Here is a 21,747-nt window from a genome sequence, read left to right as displayed (position 1 = left end):
GCACTCTATCGTGCCAAAGCATTGTCTAATATGAAAAACATGAAATTTGAATAGCAAAATGGCTTTTGAACATTAGGAAAAATGTGAGAGACGCTTTGCACAGGACTTGGCCAGCATAATGTGCTGCATTCATCTTTCCTGCAACTTCAACCAAGTTTCCTCTGCCTTTGTAGCTCACACATCCCCAAAACATCAGCGATCCACCTCCGTGCTTTACAGTAGGAGTGGTGTTCCTTTCAGTCCTTGTTGACCTCTATCCAAATGTAACGTTTATGGTTGTGGCCAAAAAGTTCAGTCTTGGTCTACCTGACAGTAGTTTTGTTTTTACAGAGCCCCTGATTTTCCACTTGTTAATCACACTTTGAACACTGCTGACTGGCATTATCAATTCCTTGGATATCTTTTTGTATCCTTTTCCTGTTTTATACAGTTCAACTACCTTTTCCAATAGAATCGCTGACAATTCTTTTGCTGTCCCCATGACTTACAATCTAGAAATATCGTGGCTGGATGAAAGATGCAAGACTCTGTCTGGATCCCAGAAACTCACTCAGCTGTTATGCACACACACTGATTACAAGCAAACAGGTCACAGGTGAGGATGTTCCCTTTAGTAGCCATTCAAACCCATTTGTGTCAACTTCTGTGCATGTTATCAGGTCCAAATCACCAGGGAATGTGAACTTTTGATGAGGGTCATTTGGATGTTTTGGGTTGTAATTATGATTTAAAATGAGAAAACACGGTAGTTTGACAATAAATGGCTTCAACCAACCACTAACCATGAGTGGAGAAAAAGTTTTGGTGTTATCATTCATATTTGCCTAAAAAAAGGGCAAGAAAGTATTTTTTTTTAAGGGAAATTACAGTAAAATGTCCACAATTCCTTTTCCCTTCCCCCTATCCAGAATGCTGGGGTGAGAATATCTCTCCAGAGACCCTAGATATATTAGGGTCCCAGCGCCATTATACAGAATAGTGTGATCTCCATAGCTCTTACACAGGACACAGAGATCAGACAAGGTCTCATACTCAGGCAGCTTCTCTGTTACTCCAATTATATGAGCAAGATCAGAGTCTCATTATACCGAGTAGAGAAGCTCCAGGGACAAAGACCCCGTCTGGTCCTAACACGCTGGGGCCCCGGAGTATCCAGCCACGGGGCCCGGATTCTCTCATTTGTGGCCCCAGCGTTTCTTGTAGAATAAATTCCTTTCTCATACAGTCCTGTAGTAATGACTTTGTTCTCACGTTTTGTAGGAGGGTTCGTCTGACTCCATCTTATGTTATCAGTATACGTGCAAGAGATCGACGACTGCAGATTTACCGTGTGTGTCCGGGGTCAGTTCTACAGGGGGACAGAGCCGCGGGGTCTGTGGCCAAAGATAGTGGTATACGGGTGTATACAGTGTACAGATAAGGGTCTACAACCGAAGCTGGGGGTACACAGGTGTATACAGTGTACAGAGAAGGGTCTACAAACGAAGCTGGGGGTATACAGCGTACACAGAGGGGTGCACACACACATGGCTCCACTCCGTACGTCTTGTACGCAAAAGGCTTAGCTCCGTACACCTCGTACACACACGGCTCCGCTCCGTACACCTCATACACACACGGCTCCACTCCATACACCTCATACACACACGGCTCCGCTCCGTACACCTCATACACACACGGCTCCGCTCAGTATACCTCGTACACACACGGCTCCGCTCCGTACACCTCGTACACACACGGCTCTGCTCCATACATCTCGTACACACACGGCTCTGCTCCGTACACCTCGCACACACACGGCTCCGCTCCGTACACCTCGTACACACACGGCTCCGCTCCGTACACCTCGTACACACACGGCTCTGCTCCATACATCTCGTACACACACGGCTCTGCTCCGTACACCTCGCACACACACGGCTCCGCTCCGTACACCTCGTACACACACGGCTCTGCTCCATACATCTCGTACACACACGGCTCTGCTCCATACATCTTGTACACACACGGCTCTGCTCCGTACACCTCGCACACACACGGCTCCGCTCCGTACACCTCGTACACACACGGCTCTGCTCCGTACACCTCGCACACACACGGCTCTGCTCCATACATCTCGTACACACACGGCTCTGCTCCGTACACCTCGCACACACACGGCTCCGCTCCGTACACCTCGTACACACACGGCTCTGCTCCATACACCTCGTACACACACGGCTCTGCTCCGTACACCTCGCACACACACGGCTCTGCTCCGTACACCTCGCACACACACGGCTCCGCTCCGTACACCTCGCACACACACGGCTCTGCTCCGTACATCTCGTACACACACGGCTCTGCTCCGTACACCTCGTACACACACGGCTCTGCTCCGTACACCTCGTACACACTCGGCTCTGCTCCGTACACCTCGCACACACACGGCTCCGCTCCGTACACCTCGTACACACACGGCTCTGCTCCGTACACCTCATATACACACGGCTCTGCTCCGTACACCTCGCACACACACGGCTCTGCTCCGTACACCTCGCACACACACGGTTCCGCTCCGTACACACGCGGCTCAGCTCCGTACACCCCATACACACACGGCTCCTCTACATGCACCTTGTACACATGCGGCTCCGATCTGTACACCCCATGCACACGGCTCCGCTCCGTACACCTCGTACACACTCAGCTCTGCTACATCCACACTGTAAACCCTCCTGACCCCACACATAAACTTCCCCCATCCAGCACCATGACAACCAGCACAGCAGAGTCCTGCATACACTGAGGCCCCTGATCATGTGACCCCTGACTCCTCCCTCATATGACCTCATCACAGGTCCTGTGTGCACAGAACAGCCGTATATGTGGAGTGCAGCTCTGCAGGTGGAGGGATGTGGAGATTCCCCATTACTGGGCGCAGGGGACATTAACCCCTTCAGCACTGAGGCTCTTTTGGGGTCTGTGTGAACAGTGACGTAACAGCTGCGGACAGAGGGGACAGATTACAGATACACCGTCGTCTATTGGAGCTTTCTGGTAAATAGCGTTTTCCGTTTCCCCCTCATATATGGAGATTTTGGGGTCACCGCCCTAGAACAAGCAGCGTAGAGTTCCCCATGTGACTTCTCCCCCAAATTCCTGCGGCTCCTGTCCTTGTGCTTTGTTTCTGGTCATAGTAAATAGAAGTCGGATTGGGAACTGTAGACCCCTGTAATGGGGACATGTCGCTTAGTAACGAGGGGGGAGACGCGGGATGGAAACATTTACCCCTTAGTTTCCCATAAGAATAGTGGCCCCAATAGCGTTGGGCTGAGACTCGGACACACGACCTTGCGCCGTAGGTTCCTCAGTGACGTTATCGGAGCTTCTATCCTTAGGCCGGCTTCACACTTGCGAGTTTTACGGACGTAAGAGCGCAGAAACTACGTCCGTAAAACTCGCAAAAAATACGGCACAATTATTCTCTATGCCCCTGCTCCTATCTGCCGTATTTTACTGATCAGTATTATACGGCTTTCTACGGCCGTACAAAATCGCAGCATGCTGCGTTTGTCACCGTACTGCGCAAGAAATACGTCAATGAAAGTCTATGGAAGCGTGAAAAATACGGATTTCACACGGACAAGCAGTGTGACTTGCGAGAAATACGCAGCGCTGTTAGAGAGAAAAGCCGGTAATTCAGTGCGGTGTACAGTAAAATCACACTGACAGCTTACAGTCCAATAGGTAGAATAAATGTGTACACATAGAATAGGTATATATATATATATATATATATGTCAGTGAGACACATATATGTATATATATTACTATTTATTCCAGCGCTATACAGCTTGAAAGCCGGTAATTCAATTACCGGCTTTTTCTTTCTCCTTCCTAAAACCCGACATGATTTGAGACATGGTTTACATACAGTAAACCATGTCTTCTCTCCATTTTTTTGGCAGATTCCACACTACTAATGTCAGTAGAGTGTATCTGCAAAATTTGGCCGTTCTAGCTCTTAAAATAAAGGGTTAAATGGCGGAAAAAATTGGCGTGGGCTCCCGCGCAATTTTCTCCGCCAGAGTAGTAAAGCCAGTGACTGAGGGCAGATATTAATAGCCTGGAGAGGGTCCACGGTTATTGGCCCCCCCCCCCCTGGCTAAAAATATCTGCCCCCAGCCACCCCAGAACAGGCACATCTGGAAGATGCGCCTATTCTGGCACTTGGCCACTCTCTTCCCACTCCCGTGTAGCGGTGGGATATGGGGTAATGAAGGGTTAATGCCACCTTGCTATTGTAAGGTGACATTAAGCCTAATTAATAATGGAGAGGCGTCAATTATGACACCTATCCATTATTAATCCAATTGAATGAAAGGGTTAAATAAAACACAAACACATTATTTAAAATTATTTTAATGAAATAAAAACAATGGTTGTTGGAGTATTTTATTCTACGCCCAATCCAGTCACTGAAGACCCTCGTTCTGTGAAAGAAAAAACATAATAAACCAACAATATACTTACCCTCCGCAGATCTGTAACGTCCAACCATGTAAATCCTTCTGAAGGGGTTAAAACAGTTTGCAGCAAGGAGCTTTGCTAATGCAATGCTACTCCTCGCTGCAAAACCCCGGGGAATGAGTCTAAATATAGACTGGATGTTCCTAGATCGTGGGAACTTTCCTAGAAAGCTCCCAGGCTTTCTAGGAAAGTTCCCACGATCTATAAACAGCCAGCAGAGGGCGCCTCACCGCAAATGAAGCTAAATATAGATCAGTGATCTATATTTAGACTCATTCCCCGGGGTTTTGCAGTGAGGAGTAGCATTGCATTAGCAAAGCTCCTTGCTGCAAACTGTTTTAACCCCTTCAGAAGGATTTACATCGTTGGACGTTACAGATCTGCGGAGGGTAAGTATATTGTTGGTTTATTATGTTTTTTCTTTCACAGAACGAGGGTCTTCAGTGACTGGATTGGGCGTAGAATAAAATACTCCAACAACCATTGTTTTTATTTCATTAAAATAATTTTAAATAACGTGTTTGTGTTTTATTTAACCCTTTCATTCAATTGGATTAATAATGGATAGGTGTCATAATTGACGCCTCTCCATTATTAATTAGGCTTAATGTCACCTTACAATAGCAAGGTGGCATTAACCCTTCATTACCCCATATCCCACCGCTACACGGGAATGGGAAGAGAGTGGCCAAGTGCCAGAATAGGCGCATCTTCCAGATGTGCCTGTTCTGGGGTGGCTGGGGGCAGATATTTTTAGCCAGGGGGGGGCCAATAACCGTGGACCCTCTCCAGGCTATTAATATCTGCCCTCAGTCACTGGCTTTACTACTCTGGCGGAGAAAATTGCGCGGGAGCCCACGCCAATTTTTTCCGCCATTTAACCCTTTATTTTAAGAGCTAGAACGGCCAAATTTTGCAGATACACACTACTGACATTAGTAGTGTGGAATCTGCAAAAAAAAAGGAGAGAAGACATGGTTTACTGTATGTAAACCATGTCTCAAATCATGTCGGGTTTTAGGAAGGAGAAAGAAAAAGCCGGTAATTGAATTACCGGCTTTCAAGCTGTATAGCGCTGGAAAAAATATTAATATATATACATATATGTGTCTACTGACATATATATAGATAGATAGATAGATAGATAGATAGATAGATAGATAGATAGACAGTATATATATATATTTTTTTTTCTTTTTGGGACACATGGATCACTTCTATAGCGGTATGTTGGTTTTGCAAGCCTGCGAGAAAACCACGCAGTACGGATGCCATACGGATTACATACGGAGGATGCCATGCGCAAAAAACGCTGACACACCCTGCCTACGGAGGAGCTACGGACCACTATTTTCGGGACATTTCAGCGTATTACGGCCGTAATATACGGACCGTATTTTCATACGCTGAGTGTGAAGCCGGCCTCATAGTGAGCCCCTGCGATGACATCCAGGAGACCCCAATGGGGACATTCCAGCTTGTTCATTCTCTGTGACTGAAGCAATGGCCGTGTCTGTGGTCGCTGGGCAGTCTCCCTATATCTGTAGATTATGGAGCTGACACTGTCGTTTTTAGGCGCTATGATTGTGCTATCAACAAGTCGCTGACGGGTGTTAAAACTATCAGGAAAACTTGGGTCAGTGACCTCCAGTTCCGAGGACGTCATTCTGCAAAAATTTTCTTAACCCCTTCTGACATGCGCCGTACATATAGTGCTCTGCGGGAGGTGCGTTCCCACAAAGAGAAGTATATGTATGGCGCTCTGATCACGCGGCCTCATGCTGAGCGACGGGGTGCGGGTGTCAGCTGTATGTGACAGCTGACACACTTCAGCAACGCCTTCAATCGGTGCTAGCACTGATTGCGAGCATTTAACCCCTCTGATGCAGCTGTCAGTAGTGGCAGCAACATAAAGGGGCACTCCCATCAGGACAACCCAATGCAATGACCTTTTCCTGATGGTCTCCATGAAGATGGCCGCGGGGTCCTGCAGGGAGGTGGCTTGTGAGAACCTGCTGAGAGCAGGCACTGGCATGCCTCCTTCCCTGCCTGTCAGATCTTATTTGATGCTCTGCAGTGCAAAGTGTCAGATCAGCGATCTGATACTGTATAGTGATGTCCCATACTGGGACAATGTAAAAAAACTATTATACAGTGTAAATATATTTAAAAAAAATCCCTTAATAAAGAAAAAAAGAAATATTTTCCAGTAAAAACATTTATGTAAATAAAAAAAAAATAAAAGTACACATTTGGTATCGCTGAATCCGTAACGACCCCCTCTATAAAACTGTCCTACTGCTTAACCCCTTCAGTGAACACCGTAAAAAAGATGAATAAAGAACAAAGCTTTATCATCTTACTGCCGAACAAAAAGTGCAATAAAACGCGATCAAAAACACAGATATAATAAAAATGGTACCGATGAAAATCTCATCTTGTCCCGCAAAAAACAAGCAGACACAAAGATCCATCAGCAGAAAAATAAGTTATAGCTCTGAGTAAAGCGATGCAAAAATAATTTTTTCTATAAAATAGTTTTTATTGTGTAAAAGCGCCAAAACATAAAAGCCGATATAAATGAGGTATCGCTGTAATCGTACTGACCTGAAGAATAAAGCGGTCTTACCAATGTTACCACACACGGAACGTTAAAAAAAAAAAAATTCTGAATTGCTGGTTTTTGTTCATTCTGTCTCCCAAAAATCAGAATAGAAAGCGATCAAGAAATGTCATGTGCCCGAAAATGGCGCCAATACAAACGTCAGCTGGTCCCGCAAAAATACAAGACCTCACATGACTGTGGTCCAAAATATGGAAAAATTACAGCTCTCAAAATGTGATGACTCAAAAACTAGTTTTCACAATAAAAAGCGTCTTATTGTGTGACTGCAGCCAAACATAAATACCCAATATAAATCTGGTATCGCTGTAATCGCACCGACCCAAAGAATAATGTCATCTAATTACTTATACCGCATGAGGAACTGCGTAAAAAATAAAACCAATTCTTCACCTGTTGTTAATTTTTTTTCATTGTGCCTCCTAAAGATCGCAGTAAGGTTCGGCTCGTATTTAACCTGCGCTGAGCACTTACACCGGAGTTGCCGTGTAAATCTCTGAATACGTGATTCAGACAGAACCTCCGCAGTTGTAGACACTGTGTCTTATTAGTGTACGTTCACATTAGCGTTTTGCGTCGGGCGCTGCAGCGGCGACGCATGCGTCATTCGCCCCTATATTTAACATGGGGGCGCATGGACATGCGTTGTGCTGCGTTGTGCGACGCATGCGTTTTTTTTGCATTTTTTTGGCGTCCAAATTTCGTCAAAAAAGGACGCATGCGTCGCAAAACGCAGCGTTTTAGCGTGCGTTTTGGTGCGTTTTTATTTGCGTTGTGCGTTGCGTCGCTGACGCAGCGGCGCACAACGCAAATGTGAACGTAGCCTTAGGATTGCATAAAAGTGCCGTCGGCCACAGTTTTGTGCACTTCAAAAAAGGACACCGCTGAACAGAGGCCAGACTGAGTCCAGAGTAAATCTGCCTCATTATAGTGAATGGATCCCTCGGGGGGTTTATCTGTCACGTTACTCAGAGATTTCGATGGAAACCCCAAAGTAAATGCTCAGCGTAGAGCATTTTCTTCTTCACTGCCCAATGGTATAGAAGTCTGTGACACACCTGTGGTGTCAATATAATCACTGCACCCCTAGATGAATTCATTGAGAGGTTTAATTGGTAAAATGGGGTCAGTTATGGGGGGTTCTGCTGTTCTGGCACCTCAGGGGCTCTGCAAATGTAATATGGCACCGTCAAACAAGTGCAGCAAAATCTGTTCTGTAATATGGTGCTACTCTCCTTCTGAGCTTTGCACTGTGCCTCAAAAGTAGTTTCTCTAGTCACCTTCCACGACAGCCACTTCGGAGGTTGTCTTCCCCGCCCTAATAGGGGACAGGAACACAAGAGGTTAAATACCCCTCCCCTTCCTGCACCCCCAGTGTTTTCCTGTCCCCTATGGGGCATGAAGAGATCTGAAGGGGCTGCCGTGGCCGGCGACGGAGCTCCACTTACCAGAAAAAGCCGGGCGGCATGAGGTCGGGCTCCCTCCTCTAGTATGCTGCTCCCGTCTCCTCTCTTTGGAGGGACTCTGGACCTTCCCGCCCCTCCGGCGCTCCCTTTGGGAGTAATGCGGGGCGGTGACGTGCTTGCCGGGGGCCTCCTGCAGCCCCCCGGTTCTCTCCTCCCATGGCTGCAGCGCTGGAGGTGGCGCGCGTCCCGGGCTGTGGCCGGAGGCCCGATGACTTCCGGGTTAACGCGCGTCACTTCCGGTTCATTCAGGGAGCGTTCCATGGAGCGCACGCCGGCCGGCAATGGCGTCCAGCAGCTGAAGCACGCCATACAGACAGCGTTTCGGGGGCGTTCCAGGACCTACCCCAATCGGGCACACGTGGGGGGAGGAGCACTGCACGCTGGGACCACCGATCCTTATAAAAAGATCCGGGTAGCAAGGTAAGCTGTCTGACTGTTAACAGCTGACGGACATGGACAGTGACAGACCCCCTTGCTCTGCATCTGCAGATGCCAGCGTTCCCCCTCCTACCAAAGTAAGTAGCAGGTGTTGGGCCCAGCTATCCCCTATATACATATGTGCTTTCATGGATATATGTATATGTAGATGTATACCTCTAAGTGGCTTAGCAAACCCTCTCTCTCTCTCTCTCTCTCTTAGGGAGAAAAGGTTTCCGACCCTAAAAGGTCAAGCCGCAAATGCAAAGTGTGTACAGCCAAACTCCCATCAACATACGGGAAAAAGCTCTGCCAATCCTGTACGGATGAGGTCCTACGCGCTGAACAACCCTCGCTGTTGGATAGCATTAGATCTCTCATTAAAGATGAGGTCCATTCTTCTATGGCTACCTTCTCACAAATGTTGGTGCCTCAGCCACCCCCTCCAAAAAAGAGGAAAAAAACCCCAGTAGAATCCGACCCGGACTCGGGAGAAATCCAGTCCTCAGGTTCAGAGGATAACTGGGAAAACGAAGGCTCTACTTCTACCCCCACCTGTAAATCAGAAAACAAAAAATATTATTTTAGTTCTGAGGACATGAGTGAACTAATCGGTTTAGTAAGAAGCACCATGGGGGTAGAGGATGAAGAAGTTACACTCACAGTACATGATGAGATGTTTGAGGGTCTGAAACCCAAAGACCAAAAAGGGTTCCCGGTGCATAAGAATTTACGAGATCTAATTCTGCATGAATGGGACCTCCCTGAAAAAGGTCTGACTATACCATCGGAACTAAAAAACCGGTACCCATTGGATGGGGATAACTCCTTATGGGAGACCCCGAAAGTAGATGTTCAGGTGTCTAGGGTAACTAAAAAAACTGCCCTCCCCTTTGAGGACTCTTAGCAACTCAAGGATCCGATGGATCGTAAAATAGAGAGTTTATTAAAGAAGTCCTGGGACACCTCCACAAATCTGCTGAAATCTAATATAGCCTCTACTTGCGTAGCCAGATCTCTATTTATCTGGTTACGCAAACTTGAGGATCACTTGACTCAAGGCACCCCAAGGGAGGAGATTTTAGACTCCCTACCATTACTACAGAAAGCTACGGGGTTCCTAGCCGATGCGTCTGCTGAATCAGTTCGAGTAGCCGCAAAAGCTGCCGTTCTCTCTAACTCGTCCAGGAGAGCACTCTGGATAAAATCCTGGGGAGGCGATTTTGTCTCCAAGTCCAAATTATGTAGCATACCCTTTCAGGGTCATAATGTATTTGGACCAGTCCTGGACGATATTTTGGATAAGGCGGCAGATAAAAAGAAATCTCTTCCTGAGCAAAAGACCCCCAAAAAACGCTTTTTTTGTCCCTCCCGTGATCAAACCTCACAGAGAGGAAAAGGCAAAACGGGAAGATGGAGTTATCCTAAGGGAGGCAGGGGAAAAAATATCCTGGCCCCTCAGGCCCAGCAAATCCCAGATAAGCAATGACTGTACTCCGGTCGGGGGTCGACTCTCACGATTCTTCACCGAGTGGCAAAACATCTCCACAAATCAGTGGGTCCTTCGTACCATTCAAGAAGGATTAAAAATAGAATTCGTGAGACCACCCCCACAATGCGTAAAGATAACCTCCCTTCAAAACCCAGATCTCCAAAACTCCTTGTTACAAGATCTACAAAAACTAATGCAATCAAATGTGATTTCTCAGGTGCCGAAGTTAGAGGAAGGACGTGGTCATTATTCACGCCTTTTTCTAATAACCAAGCCGTCGGGGAAGAACAGAATTATCATAAATTTGAAACCCTTAAACGAATCTGTCCGATACAGGAGATTCAAAATGGAGACAGTCAAATCAGTAATCCCCCTCATCGGTCAGAGTTGGATGATGGCGACTGTGGACCTGAGGGATGCGTATTACCATGTGCCAATCCATCCAGAGCACAGGAAATTCCTCAGGTTCGCAGTCTCCAAGGGTCACCAAATCAAACATTTTCAGTTCAATGTTCTCCCCTTCGGCATCTCTTCGGCCCCACGGGTTTTCACAAAGATTATGGCGGAAGCGATAATCTTCATCCGTCAACAGGGAATATGCATAGTCCCGTATCTAGACGACCTGCTTATCATGGCTCCATCTGCCTCCCGTCTGGAAACAGACGTATCAAAGTCCCTAGAGATATTACAAACCCTGGGTTGGATCCCAAATCTGGAGAAATCGGAGGTCCATCCCTCCACAAGAAGGAAATTTCTGGGGGTGCTACTGGACTCGGATGTAAGAACATCTTTTCTACCCAAAGATCATCAAATCAACCTTGTCCGCAAGGTAACCAAGTTCAGAGGCCAGCGTGCACCGACCCTCAGAGAATCGATGTCTGTACTAGGGTCCCTGACCGCATGTATACAGTCGGTTTCCTGGGCCCAGGCTCACACACGAACTCTCCAGACTTATGTTCTCCTACATTCCAGGAGACAACAGACTCCATTGAATCAGAAGATTCTTCTCCCTGGCCATGTGAAATCAGCGCTAAAATGGTGGCTAGATTACCAAAATCTCCAGAGAGGGGTCAGCTGGGACCACCTTCCCCTAAAAACACTCCGCTCAGATGCCAGCAAAAGAGGCTGGGGTGCGGTGGTAGAGGGTTTCCACTTTCAGGGACAATGGACATCGAACATCAGCAGCAGCTCCTCGAATCTAAGAGAATTAAAAGCTGTAGAGGAGGCCCATCACGTTCATATTTACTCGGACAATATGACCACAGTAGCCTATCTACGACACCAAGGGGGGACAAAGTATGCCTCTCTCAAAGAAGTGGCTGCAAGAATATTTTTCTGGGCAGAGAAGAACCTTCTATCGGTCACAGCAGTTCATCTGAGGGGATTGGACAACACTCAGGCGGATTTCCTCAGCAGGAAAGACGTTCATCCGGGAGAGTGGTCCCTAGACCAAGCAGTGTTTCAGTCCCTAACCAAAAAATGGGGTACTCCAGAGGTGGATTTATTCGCCAACAGGCAAAATGCAAAGGTAGAAACATTTTTCTCCCTTCATCACAAAGACAAGGCACAGAGAATAGATGCCTTTTCACACCAGTGGAAATTCAACCTTGCATATGCCTTTCCTCCCATTCCCATGCTGGCGAAAACTCTGCAAAAGATCAAGACAGACGAAGTGACCACAATCTTGATTGCCCCATTGTGGCCCGGGAGGAGTTGGTACGGCGCTCTATTAGATATGGCCCTGGAAGGTCCCTGCCTTCTACCTCAAAAGACCGATCTCCTACACCAGGGTCCTCTACTACATCCGGATCTAAACAGATTGAACTTGGCGGCATGGCTACTGAAGCCACAATTTTAAAAGCTAAAGGGCTCTCGGATGAAGTAATCCAGACCCTTCAAAAAAGCAGAAAGGCAGTAACCAATGCCATCTACACTAAGGTCTGGAAAAAATTTACGTCCTGGTGCTCCCCAGAAGTTCCAGACCCCTTCAATCCTGATATAGCAAGGATCTTACAATTTTTACAGAAGGGCTTGGATATAGGCCTTACCCCTAGCACACTCAAAGTGCAAGTATCGGCCCTTAGTAGCTTTTTTGACTCTAATTTAGCCAATCATCGCTGGATCAAGCGATTTATGACAGACGCATCCAGAATTCGTCCTACACTCCGTAATAGGGTACCCTCCTGGGACCTCAATACTGTACTTAACGCACTAACCCAGGATCCATTCGAACCCCTGGATGCTATAACCGTTAAAAACTTAACTTTGAAAACAGTCTTTCTAGTCGCAATCACTACGGCTAGACGTGTTGGGGAATTACAGGCCCTGTCAATACAGGAACCCTATCTAACGATCACTGCGGATAGCATTGTACTATAACTAGACCGGTCCTTTTTACCCAAGGTGGTCTCGAATTTCCACAGAGATCAGAACATTCTACTTCCTTCTTTTTGCCCAAACCCCTCCAACCCTAAAGAACAGACCTTCCACACCTTGGATGTTCGCAGGGTGGTCTAATTTTACTTACAACAAACTGAAACCTGGCGAATTGATCAAAATGTATTCATTCAGTTTTCTGGACGAAACAAGGGAAAGAAGGCGGCAAAAAACACCATCGCAAACTGGATCAAACAATCTATTTGCTTGGCTTATTCATCACAGGGACTGGATCCACCTGCCTCTCTGAAAGCACACTCTACCCGAGCAATGGCAACATCGTGGGCAGAGAGGGGGAATGCCTCAGCAGAGCAGATATGCAGAGCCGCCACCTGGTCGTCCATCCATACGTTCACCAGACATTACCGGCTAAATTTCAATAGGGATTTAACGTTTGGCAGACGTGTTCTGCAGGCTGTAGTCCCTCCCTAGAGAAATTAGCTGTTGGTACTACTCCGAAGTGGCTGTCGTGGAAGGTGACTAGAGAAAATAGAATTATTCTTACCGTTAATTCGGTTTCTAGGAACCTTCCACGACCGCACTAATTTCCCTCCCTACCTGATATTCCTATTGGATGATTCCTGCACTTTTGTGGTAACTATACATGCTACTGTGTCCAGGAAAACACTGGCGGTGCAGGAAGGGGAGGGGTATTTAACCTCTTGTGTTCCTGTCCCCTATTAGGGCGGAGAAGACAACCTCCGAAGTGGCTGTCGTGGAAGGTTCCTAGAAACCGAATTAACGGTAAGAATAATTCTATTTTTTGACCACATATGCAGTATCGGTGGACTCAGGAGAAATTGCACAACAAACTTTGGGGTCCATTTTCTACTTTTGCCCTTGTGAAAATGCAAAATTTGGAGCTAAAAAAAGATTTATCTGGGAAAAATGTGATTTTTTTTTTTTTTTTTTTTTCTTTTTAAATTTTCACAGGTTAACGTTATAAACTTCTGTGAAGCACCTGTGGGTTCAAGGTGCTCAATACACATCTAGGTAAGTTCCCTAAGGCTACTTTCACACTTCTGTCTTTTTAGATCCTTCACAATGCGTCGTTTTGGGAAAAAAACGCATCCTGCAAATGTGCCCGCAGGATGCTTTTTTTTCCCCATAGACTTGTATTGCCGATGGATCGTGACGTATGGCCACACGTCGCGCACTGGATGCGTCGGTATTTGGCGGACCGTCGCAGCGAAAAAACGTTCAAGGGAGCGTTTTTTCGTACGTCGTGTCCTGCATTTTAAACTGCCCATGCGCGGCCGGAACTCCACCCCCTCCTCCCGGGAAGTTTGCTATGGGCAGCGGACGGGTTGAAACACTGCGTTCGCTGCACACGTTGTGCAGAAAATCGCCACTGTCCGTCGGTACGTTGCGCCGACGCTTTGTGACGGCCCCCTACCGATGGAAGTGTGAAAGAAGCCTAAGGAGTCTAGTTTCCAAAATAGTGTCACTTGTTGGGGGTTTCCCTTGTTTAGTCACATCAGGGGCTCTCCAAACATGACATGGCGTCCACTAATTATGCCAGCAAATTTTACATTAAAAAAATAAAAGGTGCTCCTTCCCCTCCGAACCCTGCTGTCTGCCCAAACAGTAGATTTCCCCCACATATGGGGTATCGGCATGCTCAGGAGAAATTGCACAACAAAATGTATGGTCCATTTTTTCCTGTTACCCTTGCAAAAGTAAAAAAAATTTGATCTAAAGGAAGTTTTTTCTGAAAGAAAAGTAAATGTTTTTTTTTTTCCTTCTAAATTCAAAAAATTCCTGCGAAGCACCTGAAGGGTTAATAAACTTCTTGAATGTGGTTTTGAGTACTTTTTTTTTTTTTTGGGGGGGGGGGAGTTTTTAGAATGGTGTTGTTTTGGGTATTTTCTGTCATATAGGCCCCTCAAAGTAACTTCGAATGTGAGGTGGTCCCTGAAAAAGAAAAATGGTTTTGCAATTTATGTTGTAAAAATGAGAAATCACTGGTCAACTTTTAACCCTTGTAACTTCCTAACAAAAACAATTGTTTCCAAAATTGTGCTGATGTAAAGTAGACATGTAGGAAATGTTATTTATTAACTATTTTGTGCAATATGACTCTGATTTAAGGACATAAAAATTAAAAGTTTGACAATTGCGAATTTTTTGCAAAGTTTCCGTTTTTTTTCACAAATAAACGCAAGTCATATCAAAGAAATTTTACCACTATCGTGAAGTACAATATGTCACAAGAAAACATTCTCAGAATAACCGGGATCCATTGAAGCATTCGAGTCATAACCTCATAAACTGCCAGTGGTCAGAATTGTAAAAATTGGCCTGGTCAGGAAGGTGAAAACAGGCTTCGGGGATAGGGGTTAAGACAGTAGTGAAATCTGTAGGGAACCTGTCGTTTCCGATGCATGATAGATGGGACGTAAATTTGTCCGCAGTAGTATTTCCCATCAAAATTAAATAAATTCTGTAAAAAGCTAATCAAGGCAGCAAAGATTGCCAAAATATTCTTTAACTACATAAATAGAAACTAAAAAATGATAGTTTGGGTGAAATGATGGATGAGAATGAGGAAAAAGCCAATATGCTAAATGACTTTTTTTCATCAGTATTTAAACAAGAAAATCCCATGGCAGACAATATGATGAGTGATAACAAAAATTCCTCATTAAATGTCACCTGCTTAACCCAGCAGGAAGTGCGGCAGCGTCTAAAAATCACTAAAGTTGACAAATCTCCGGGCCCGGATGGGATACACCCCCGAGTACTGCAGGAACTAAGTACAGTCATTGATAGACCATTATTTTTAATCTTTAAAGACTCCATAATAACAGGGTCTGTACCACAGGACTGGCGTATAGCAAATGTGGTGCCAATATTCAAAAAGGGGACAAAAACTGAACTCGGTAATTATAGGCCAGTAAGCTTAACCTCTACTGTGGGTAAAATCCTGGAGGGAATTCTAAGGGATGCTATACTGGAGTATCTGAAGAGGAATAACCTCATGACTCAGTATCAGCACGGGTTTACTAGGGACCGTTCATGTCAGACTAATTTGATCAGTTTCTATGAAGAGGTAAGTTCCGGATTGGACCAAGGGAACCCAGTGGATGTAGTGTATATGGACTTCTCAAAAGCTTTTGATATGGTGCCACACAAAAGGTTGATTCATAAAATGAGAATAATGGGGATGGGGGAAAATATTTGCAAGTGGGTTGAGAGCTGGCTCAGGGATAGGAAACAAAGGGTGGTTATTAATGGAGCACACTCGGACTGGGTCGCGGTTAGCAGTGGGGTACCACAGGGGTCAGTATTGGGCCCTCTTCTTTTTAACATATTTATTAATGATCTTGTAGGGGGCATACAGAGTGGAATTTCAGTATTTGCAGATGACACTAAACTCTGCAGGGTAATCAATACAGAGGAGGACAATTTTATATTACAGGATGATTTATGTAAACTAGAAGCTTGGGCCGATAAATGGCAAATGAGCTTTAATGGGGATAAATGTAAGGTCATGCACTTGGGTAGAAGTAATAAGATGTATAACTATGCGCTTAATTCTAAATCTCTGGGCAAAACGGTCAATGAAAAAGACCTGGGTGTATGGGTGGATGACAAACTCACATTTAGTGGCCAGTGTCAGGCAGCTGCTACAAAGGCAAATAAAATAATGGGATGCATTAAAAAAGGCATAAATGCACATGAGGAAAACATAGTTTTACCTCTATACAAGTCACTAGTTCGACAACACTTAGGCTGGAGTCACACACAACGTATAAAAATATGGTCCGTTTTTACAGATCAAATACGCAGAAATTTTCCCTGAACAGTGATCCATATGTCATCCGTAGGTAAGGTATGGCTGCGTATTTTGTAATGTAAACCTCCGTATGGCATCCATATGGTGAGATTTTCTCGCCGGCTTGCAAACTGGACATAGAATAGATCCATGGGCTCAAATATTCGTGAAAACATATATACAGTTTCTATCTATCTATCTATCTATCTATCTATCGATTTATCACACACAGTACAGACCAAAAGTTTGGACACACCTTCCCATTTAAAGATTTTTCTGTATTTTCATGACTATGAAAATTGTACATTCACACTGAAGGCATCAAAACTATGAATGAACACATGTGGAATTATATACTTAACAAAAAAGTGTGAAACAACAACTGAAAATATGTCTTATATTCTAGTTATTCAAAGTAGCCATCTTTTGCTTTGATGACTGCTTTGCACACTCTTGGCATTCTCTTAATGAGCTTCAAGAGGTAGTCACCAGGAATGGTTTTCACTTCACAGGTGTGCCCTGTCAGGTTTAATAAGTGGGATTTCTTGCCTTATAAATGGGGTTGGGACCATCAGTTGTGTTGTGCAGAAGTCTGGTGGATACACAGCTGATAGTCCTACTGAGGCACAGAAGTTGAAGTTCACATTCGTTTTTATTTAGATTTAACGTGGAACCTCAGGACCACGGTCCGGGGGGCTCCGAAGGGGGCATGACTACGTGAGCCCTAGACACCCGTGGTAAGTCCCCTCGAACAGGGTCAAAGTGGAATGCCTGGGGGACACGGGTGCTACCTCCAGTTAGACCCCGAACTCGTAGCAGCTGTCCCACCGGGACAAACGGACAAGCAGGGTTAGCGGGAGACGTGGAGCTAAGCAGGTGATACCGGGTGGATGGGTAGAAGCTGAACAGCAGTACTGGCGTTGTCCGTAGATGAGGATGGCAGATTGGTGGGACGAGACAGATCTGGCGTAGACAGACTGAACGTCGTCCAAGATAGCCGGGTAACTGGTAGCTGATGATCTGTGGAGACAGAGAGTATGAGCAGAGCACTGGCAGAGAACTTCAGAAGCACATGCTGACAGGAACCGGAAGAAGCAACAGTGGATACTTGTTGCTCTGGCGCCCTCACTATGGTGGAGGAGCTAAAAATAGCAAAGAAAAACATTCCATTGGCCAGAAGCATCTTTTGAAAAGATGTGGGGGTGCTTTGCTGGTGACACAACAGGACAATGACCCCAAACACACCTCCAGGCTGTGTAAGGGCTATTTGACCAAGAAGGAGAGTGATGAGGTGCTACGCCAGATGACCTGGCCTCCACAGTCACCAGACCTGAACCCAATCGAGATGGTTTGGGGTGAGCTGGACCGCAGAGTGAAGGCAAAAGGGCCAACAAGTGCTAAGCATCTCTGGGAACTCCTTCAAGATTGTTGGAAGACCATTACCGGTGACTACTTCTTGAAGCTCATCAAGAGAATGCCAAGAGTGTGCAAAGCAGTCATCAAAGGCAGCACGGTGGCGCAGTGGTTAGCACAGCAGCCTTGCAGCGCTGGGGTCCTGGGTTCTAATCCCACCTTGGACAACATCTGCAAAGAGTTTGTATGTTCTCTCCGTGTTTGCGTGGGTTTCCTCCGGGCACTCCGGTTTCCTCCCACATTCCAAAGACATACTGATAGGGAATTTAGATTGTGAGCTCCATTGGGGACAGTGATGATAATGTGTGCAACCTGTAAAGCGCTGCATAATATGTTAGCGCTATATAAAAATAAAGATTATTATTATCAAAGCAAAAGGTGGCTACTTTGAAGAACCTAGAATATAAGACATATTTTCAGTTGTTGTTTCACACTTTTTTGTTAAGTATATAATTCCACATGTGTTAATTCATAGTATTGATGCCTTCGGTTTGATTGTACAATTTTCATAGTCATGAAAATAGAGTAAAATATTTAAATGAGAAGGTGTGTCCAAACTTTTGGTCTGTACTGTGTGTGTATGTATATATGTATATATATATATATATATATATATATATATATATATATATATATATATATATATATATATATATATATATATATATATATATATATATATATATATATATATATATATATACACACACACACTTTTGTTCCCCTAAATTTTGGGGGAAAGTGTGGGGGTGCGTCTTATAATCCGAATCTGTGTGCTGTGCTGTAGAGGAGGGGGGGCGGCTCTGAAGTGGAGTCGGGGGGCTGGGGTGGGCTGGCTGCAGAGACAGTAGGAGGTCCTGTGCTCCCGCTCAATAGCCTCATGTAATATTCACTGCACCTGCTGTCCATCACCTCGGTGCCGAAGCTGCTGGAGTTAATTCACAGGGGAGCAGCGAATATTACATGTGACTGCATCTCCCCCCCCCTTTCATCATTGATATGGCCCCCCTGTCACTCTTATATGCCCCCCCCCCCCCGTGCTGCTGGCAGACACATGCCCCGCCCCCCCCCCGTGCAGCTGGCAGACACATGATGAAATAACAAACACTTAACTCACCTTCCGATGATGGCTCCGTGCTCACAGCTCCTCGGTTGTGCTTCCTGTGTCTGTGCTGAGATCCGATTATGTGATTGGCACAGCACAGTGATGTCATCACTGTGTGCCCAGATCACATGATCCGATGCCTGGGAAACAGGAAGCACAACCGAGGAGCTGTGAGTATGGAGCCATCAACGGAAGGTGAGTTAGGTGATTGTTATTTTATCATGTGCCTGCCAGCAGCATGGGGGGGCATGTGTCTGCCAGCAGCACAGGGGGGGGGGGGGGGGTCATGCATCTGCCAGGAGCGCAGGGAGCATATAGTGACTGGGGGGCATTATAGTGACCGTGGGGGGCCTGTACCTGCCAGCATCACAGGGGGCATATAGTGACCGTGGGGGGCCTGTACCTGCCAGCAGCACTGGGGGCATATAGTGACCGGGGGGCTGTACCTGTCAGCAGCACTGGTGGCATATTGTGACCGGGGGGCATGTGCCTGCCAGCACAGGGGGGCATATAGTGACCCAGGGGGGGCATGTGCCTGCCAGCAGCACAGGGGGGCATATAGTGACCAGGGAAGCATGTGCCTGACAGCAGCACAGGGGGGCATGTGCCAGCACAAGGATGGGGGTTATATAGATACCAGGATGAGGGACATATGATTTGTAAGACGAACACTGGCATTAGAAGACAGACCCCCATTTAACGTATAAAAAAAAAATTCTTTTTCTTCACCAAATTTGGGGGTGCATCTTATAATCAGGTGTGTCTTATAAAGCGAAAAAAAAAATTATATATATATATATATATATATATATATATATTAGCTATTGAACCCGTTCTACGCCCGGGTGGCGAGCATCTATATTGGTATATGGTCTCCATCCTGTCATGAGCTGCTCCATCCTGCGTCCCCATCCTGTCATGTGCTGCACCCATCCTGCACCCCCATTCTGACATGTGCTGCTCCAATCCTGCACCCCCATTCTGACATGTGCTGCTCCATCCTGCGTCCCCATCCTGTCATGTGCTGCACCCATCCTGCGCCCCCATCCTGCCATGTGTTGCACCCATCTTGCGCCCCCATTCTGCCATGTGTTGCACCCATCCTGCGCCCCCATTCTGTCATGTGCTGCTCCCATCCTGCGCCCCCATTGTGACATGTGCTGCTCCCATCCTGCGCCCCCATTCTGACATGTGCTGCACCCATCCTGCGCCTCCATTCTGTCATTTGCTGCTCCCATCCTGTGCCCCCGTTCTATCATGTGCTGCTCCCATCTTGCGCCCCCGTTCTGTCATGTGCTGCTCCCATCCTGCGCCACCATTCTTTAATTTGCTTCTCCCATCCATATGCCCCATAAGCTGCTCCATTATGGTTGATGGCCCCCATAAGATGCTCCATAGTATATGCCCCGTACACTGCTCCATTATGGTTTATGGCCCCCATAAGACGCTCCAGTGTGTATGGCCCCGTACACTGCTCCATAAAGGTTTATGGCCCCCATAAGATGCTCCATAATATATGCCCCCGTACACTGCTCCATTATGGTTGATGGCCCCATAAGATGCTCCATTGTATTATATGCCCCCCATAAGATGCTCCATTGTATTATATGCCCCCCTGTTGTGAATTCTGTTGTCGGGCTCCGTCCTGTGGTCATGAATGGTACTTCGGCTGGTTCTGTCCATGGACTTCCTCTGGTCGGTGTTTCTGAGTTTCCTTTCACAGGTGACGAGGTTAATTCGTTAGCTGCTGCTCTATTTAACTCCACTTAGATCTTTGCTCCACGCCACCTGTCAATGTTCCAGTATTGGTCTAGTTCACTCCTGGATCGTTCTTGTGACCTGTCTTCCCATCAGAAGCTAAGTTCCAGCTTGTATTTCTTTGGTTTGCTATTTTTCTGTCCAGCTTGCTATTTAATTTGTTGTCTTGCTTGCTGGAAGCTCTGGGACGCAGAGGGAGCGCCTCCGCACCGTGAGTCGGTGCGGAGGGTATTTTTGTGCCCTCTGCGTGGTCTTTTTGTAGGTTTTTATGCTGACCGCAAAGTAACCTTTCCTATCCTCGGTCTGTTTAGTAAGTCGGGCCTCACTTTGCTTAATCTATTTCATCTCTGTGTTTGTATTTTCATCTTTACTCACAGTCATTATATGTGGGGGGCTGCCTTTTCCTTTGGGGAATTTCTCTGAGGCAAGGTAGGCTTTATTTTCCTATCTTCAGGGCTAGCTAGTTTCTTAGGCTGTGCCGAGTTGCATAGGGAGCGTTAGGCGCAATCCATGGCTATTTCTAGTGTGGTTGATAGGTTTAGGGATTGCGGTCAGCAGAGTTCCCACGTCCCAGAGCTCGTCCTTTATTATCAGTAACTATCAGGTCATTCCGTGTGCTCTTAACTACCAGGTCCATTATTGTCTTGACCACCAGGTCATAACACCCCCCATAAGATGCTCCATTGTATATGCCCCGTATGCTGCTGCCATATATATATATATATATATATATATATATATATATAT

At 46.2% G+C, this 21,747-nt stretch overlaps 1 protein-coding gene across 1 annotated transcript in view; it reads left to right on the top strand.

Annotated features, from left to right (window-relative positions):
- Positions 1-2,851: 2,851 nt before the first annotated feature.
- Positions 2,852-21,747, top strand: part of LOC138651798 (oocyte zinc finger protein XlCOF8.4-like) — a 41,582-nt gene continuing 22,686 nt past the window's right edge. Inside the window, exon 1 of the mRNA XM_069742302.1 lies at positions 2,852-3,039. The gene's annotated coding sequence lies outside the window, so the exon portion shown is untranslated. The remainder of the gene's footprint in view (positions 3,040-21,747) is intronic.

Source organism: Ranitomeya imitator, chromosome 10 (assembly GCF_032444005.1).
Source record: "Ranitomeya imitator isolate aRanImi1 chromosome 10, aRanImi1.pri, whole genome shotgun sequence".
Classification (NCBI taxonomy): Eukaryota; Metazoa; Chordata; class Amphibia; order Anura; family Dendrobatidae; genus Ranitomeya; species Ranitomeya imitator.
This window is presented reverse-complemented; position numbering and strand designations above follow the sequence as displayed.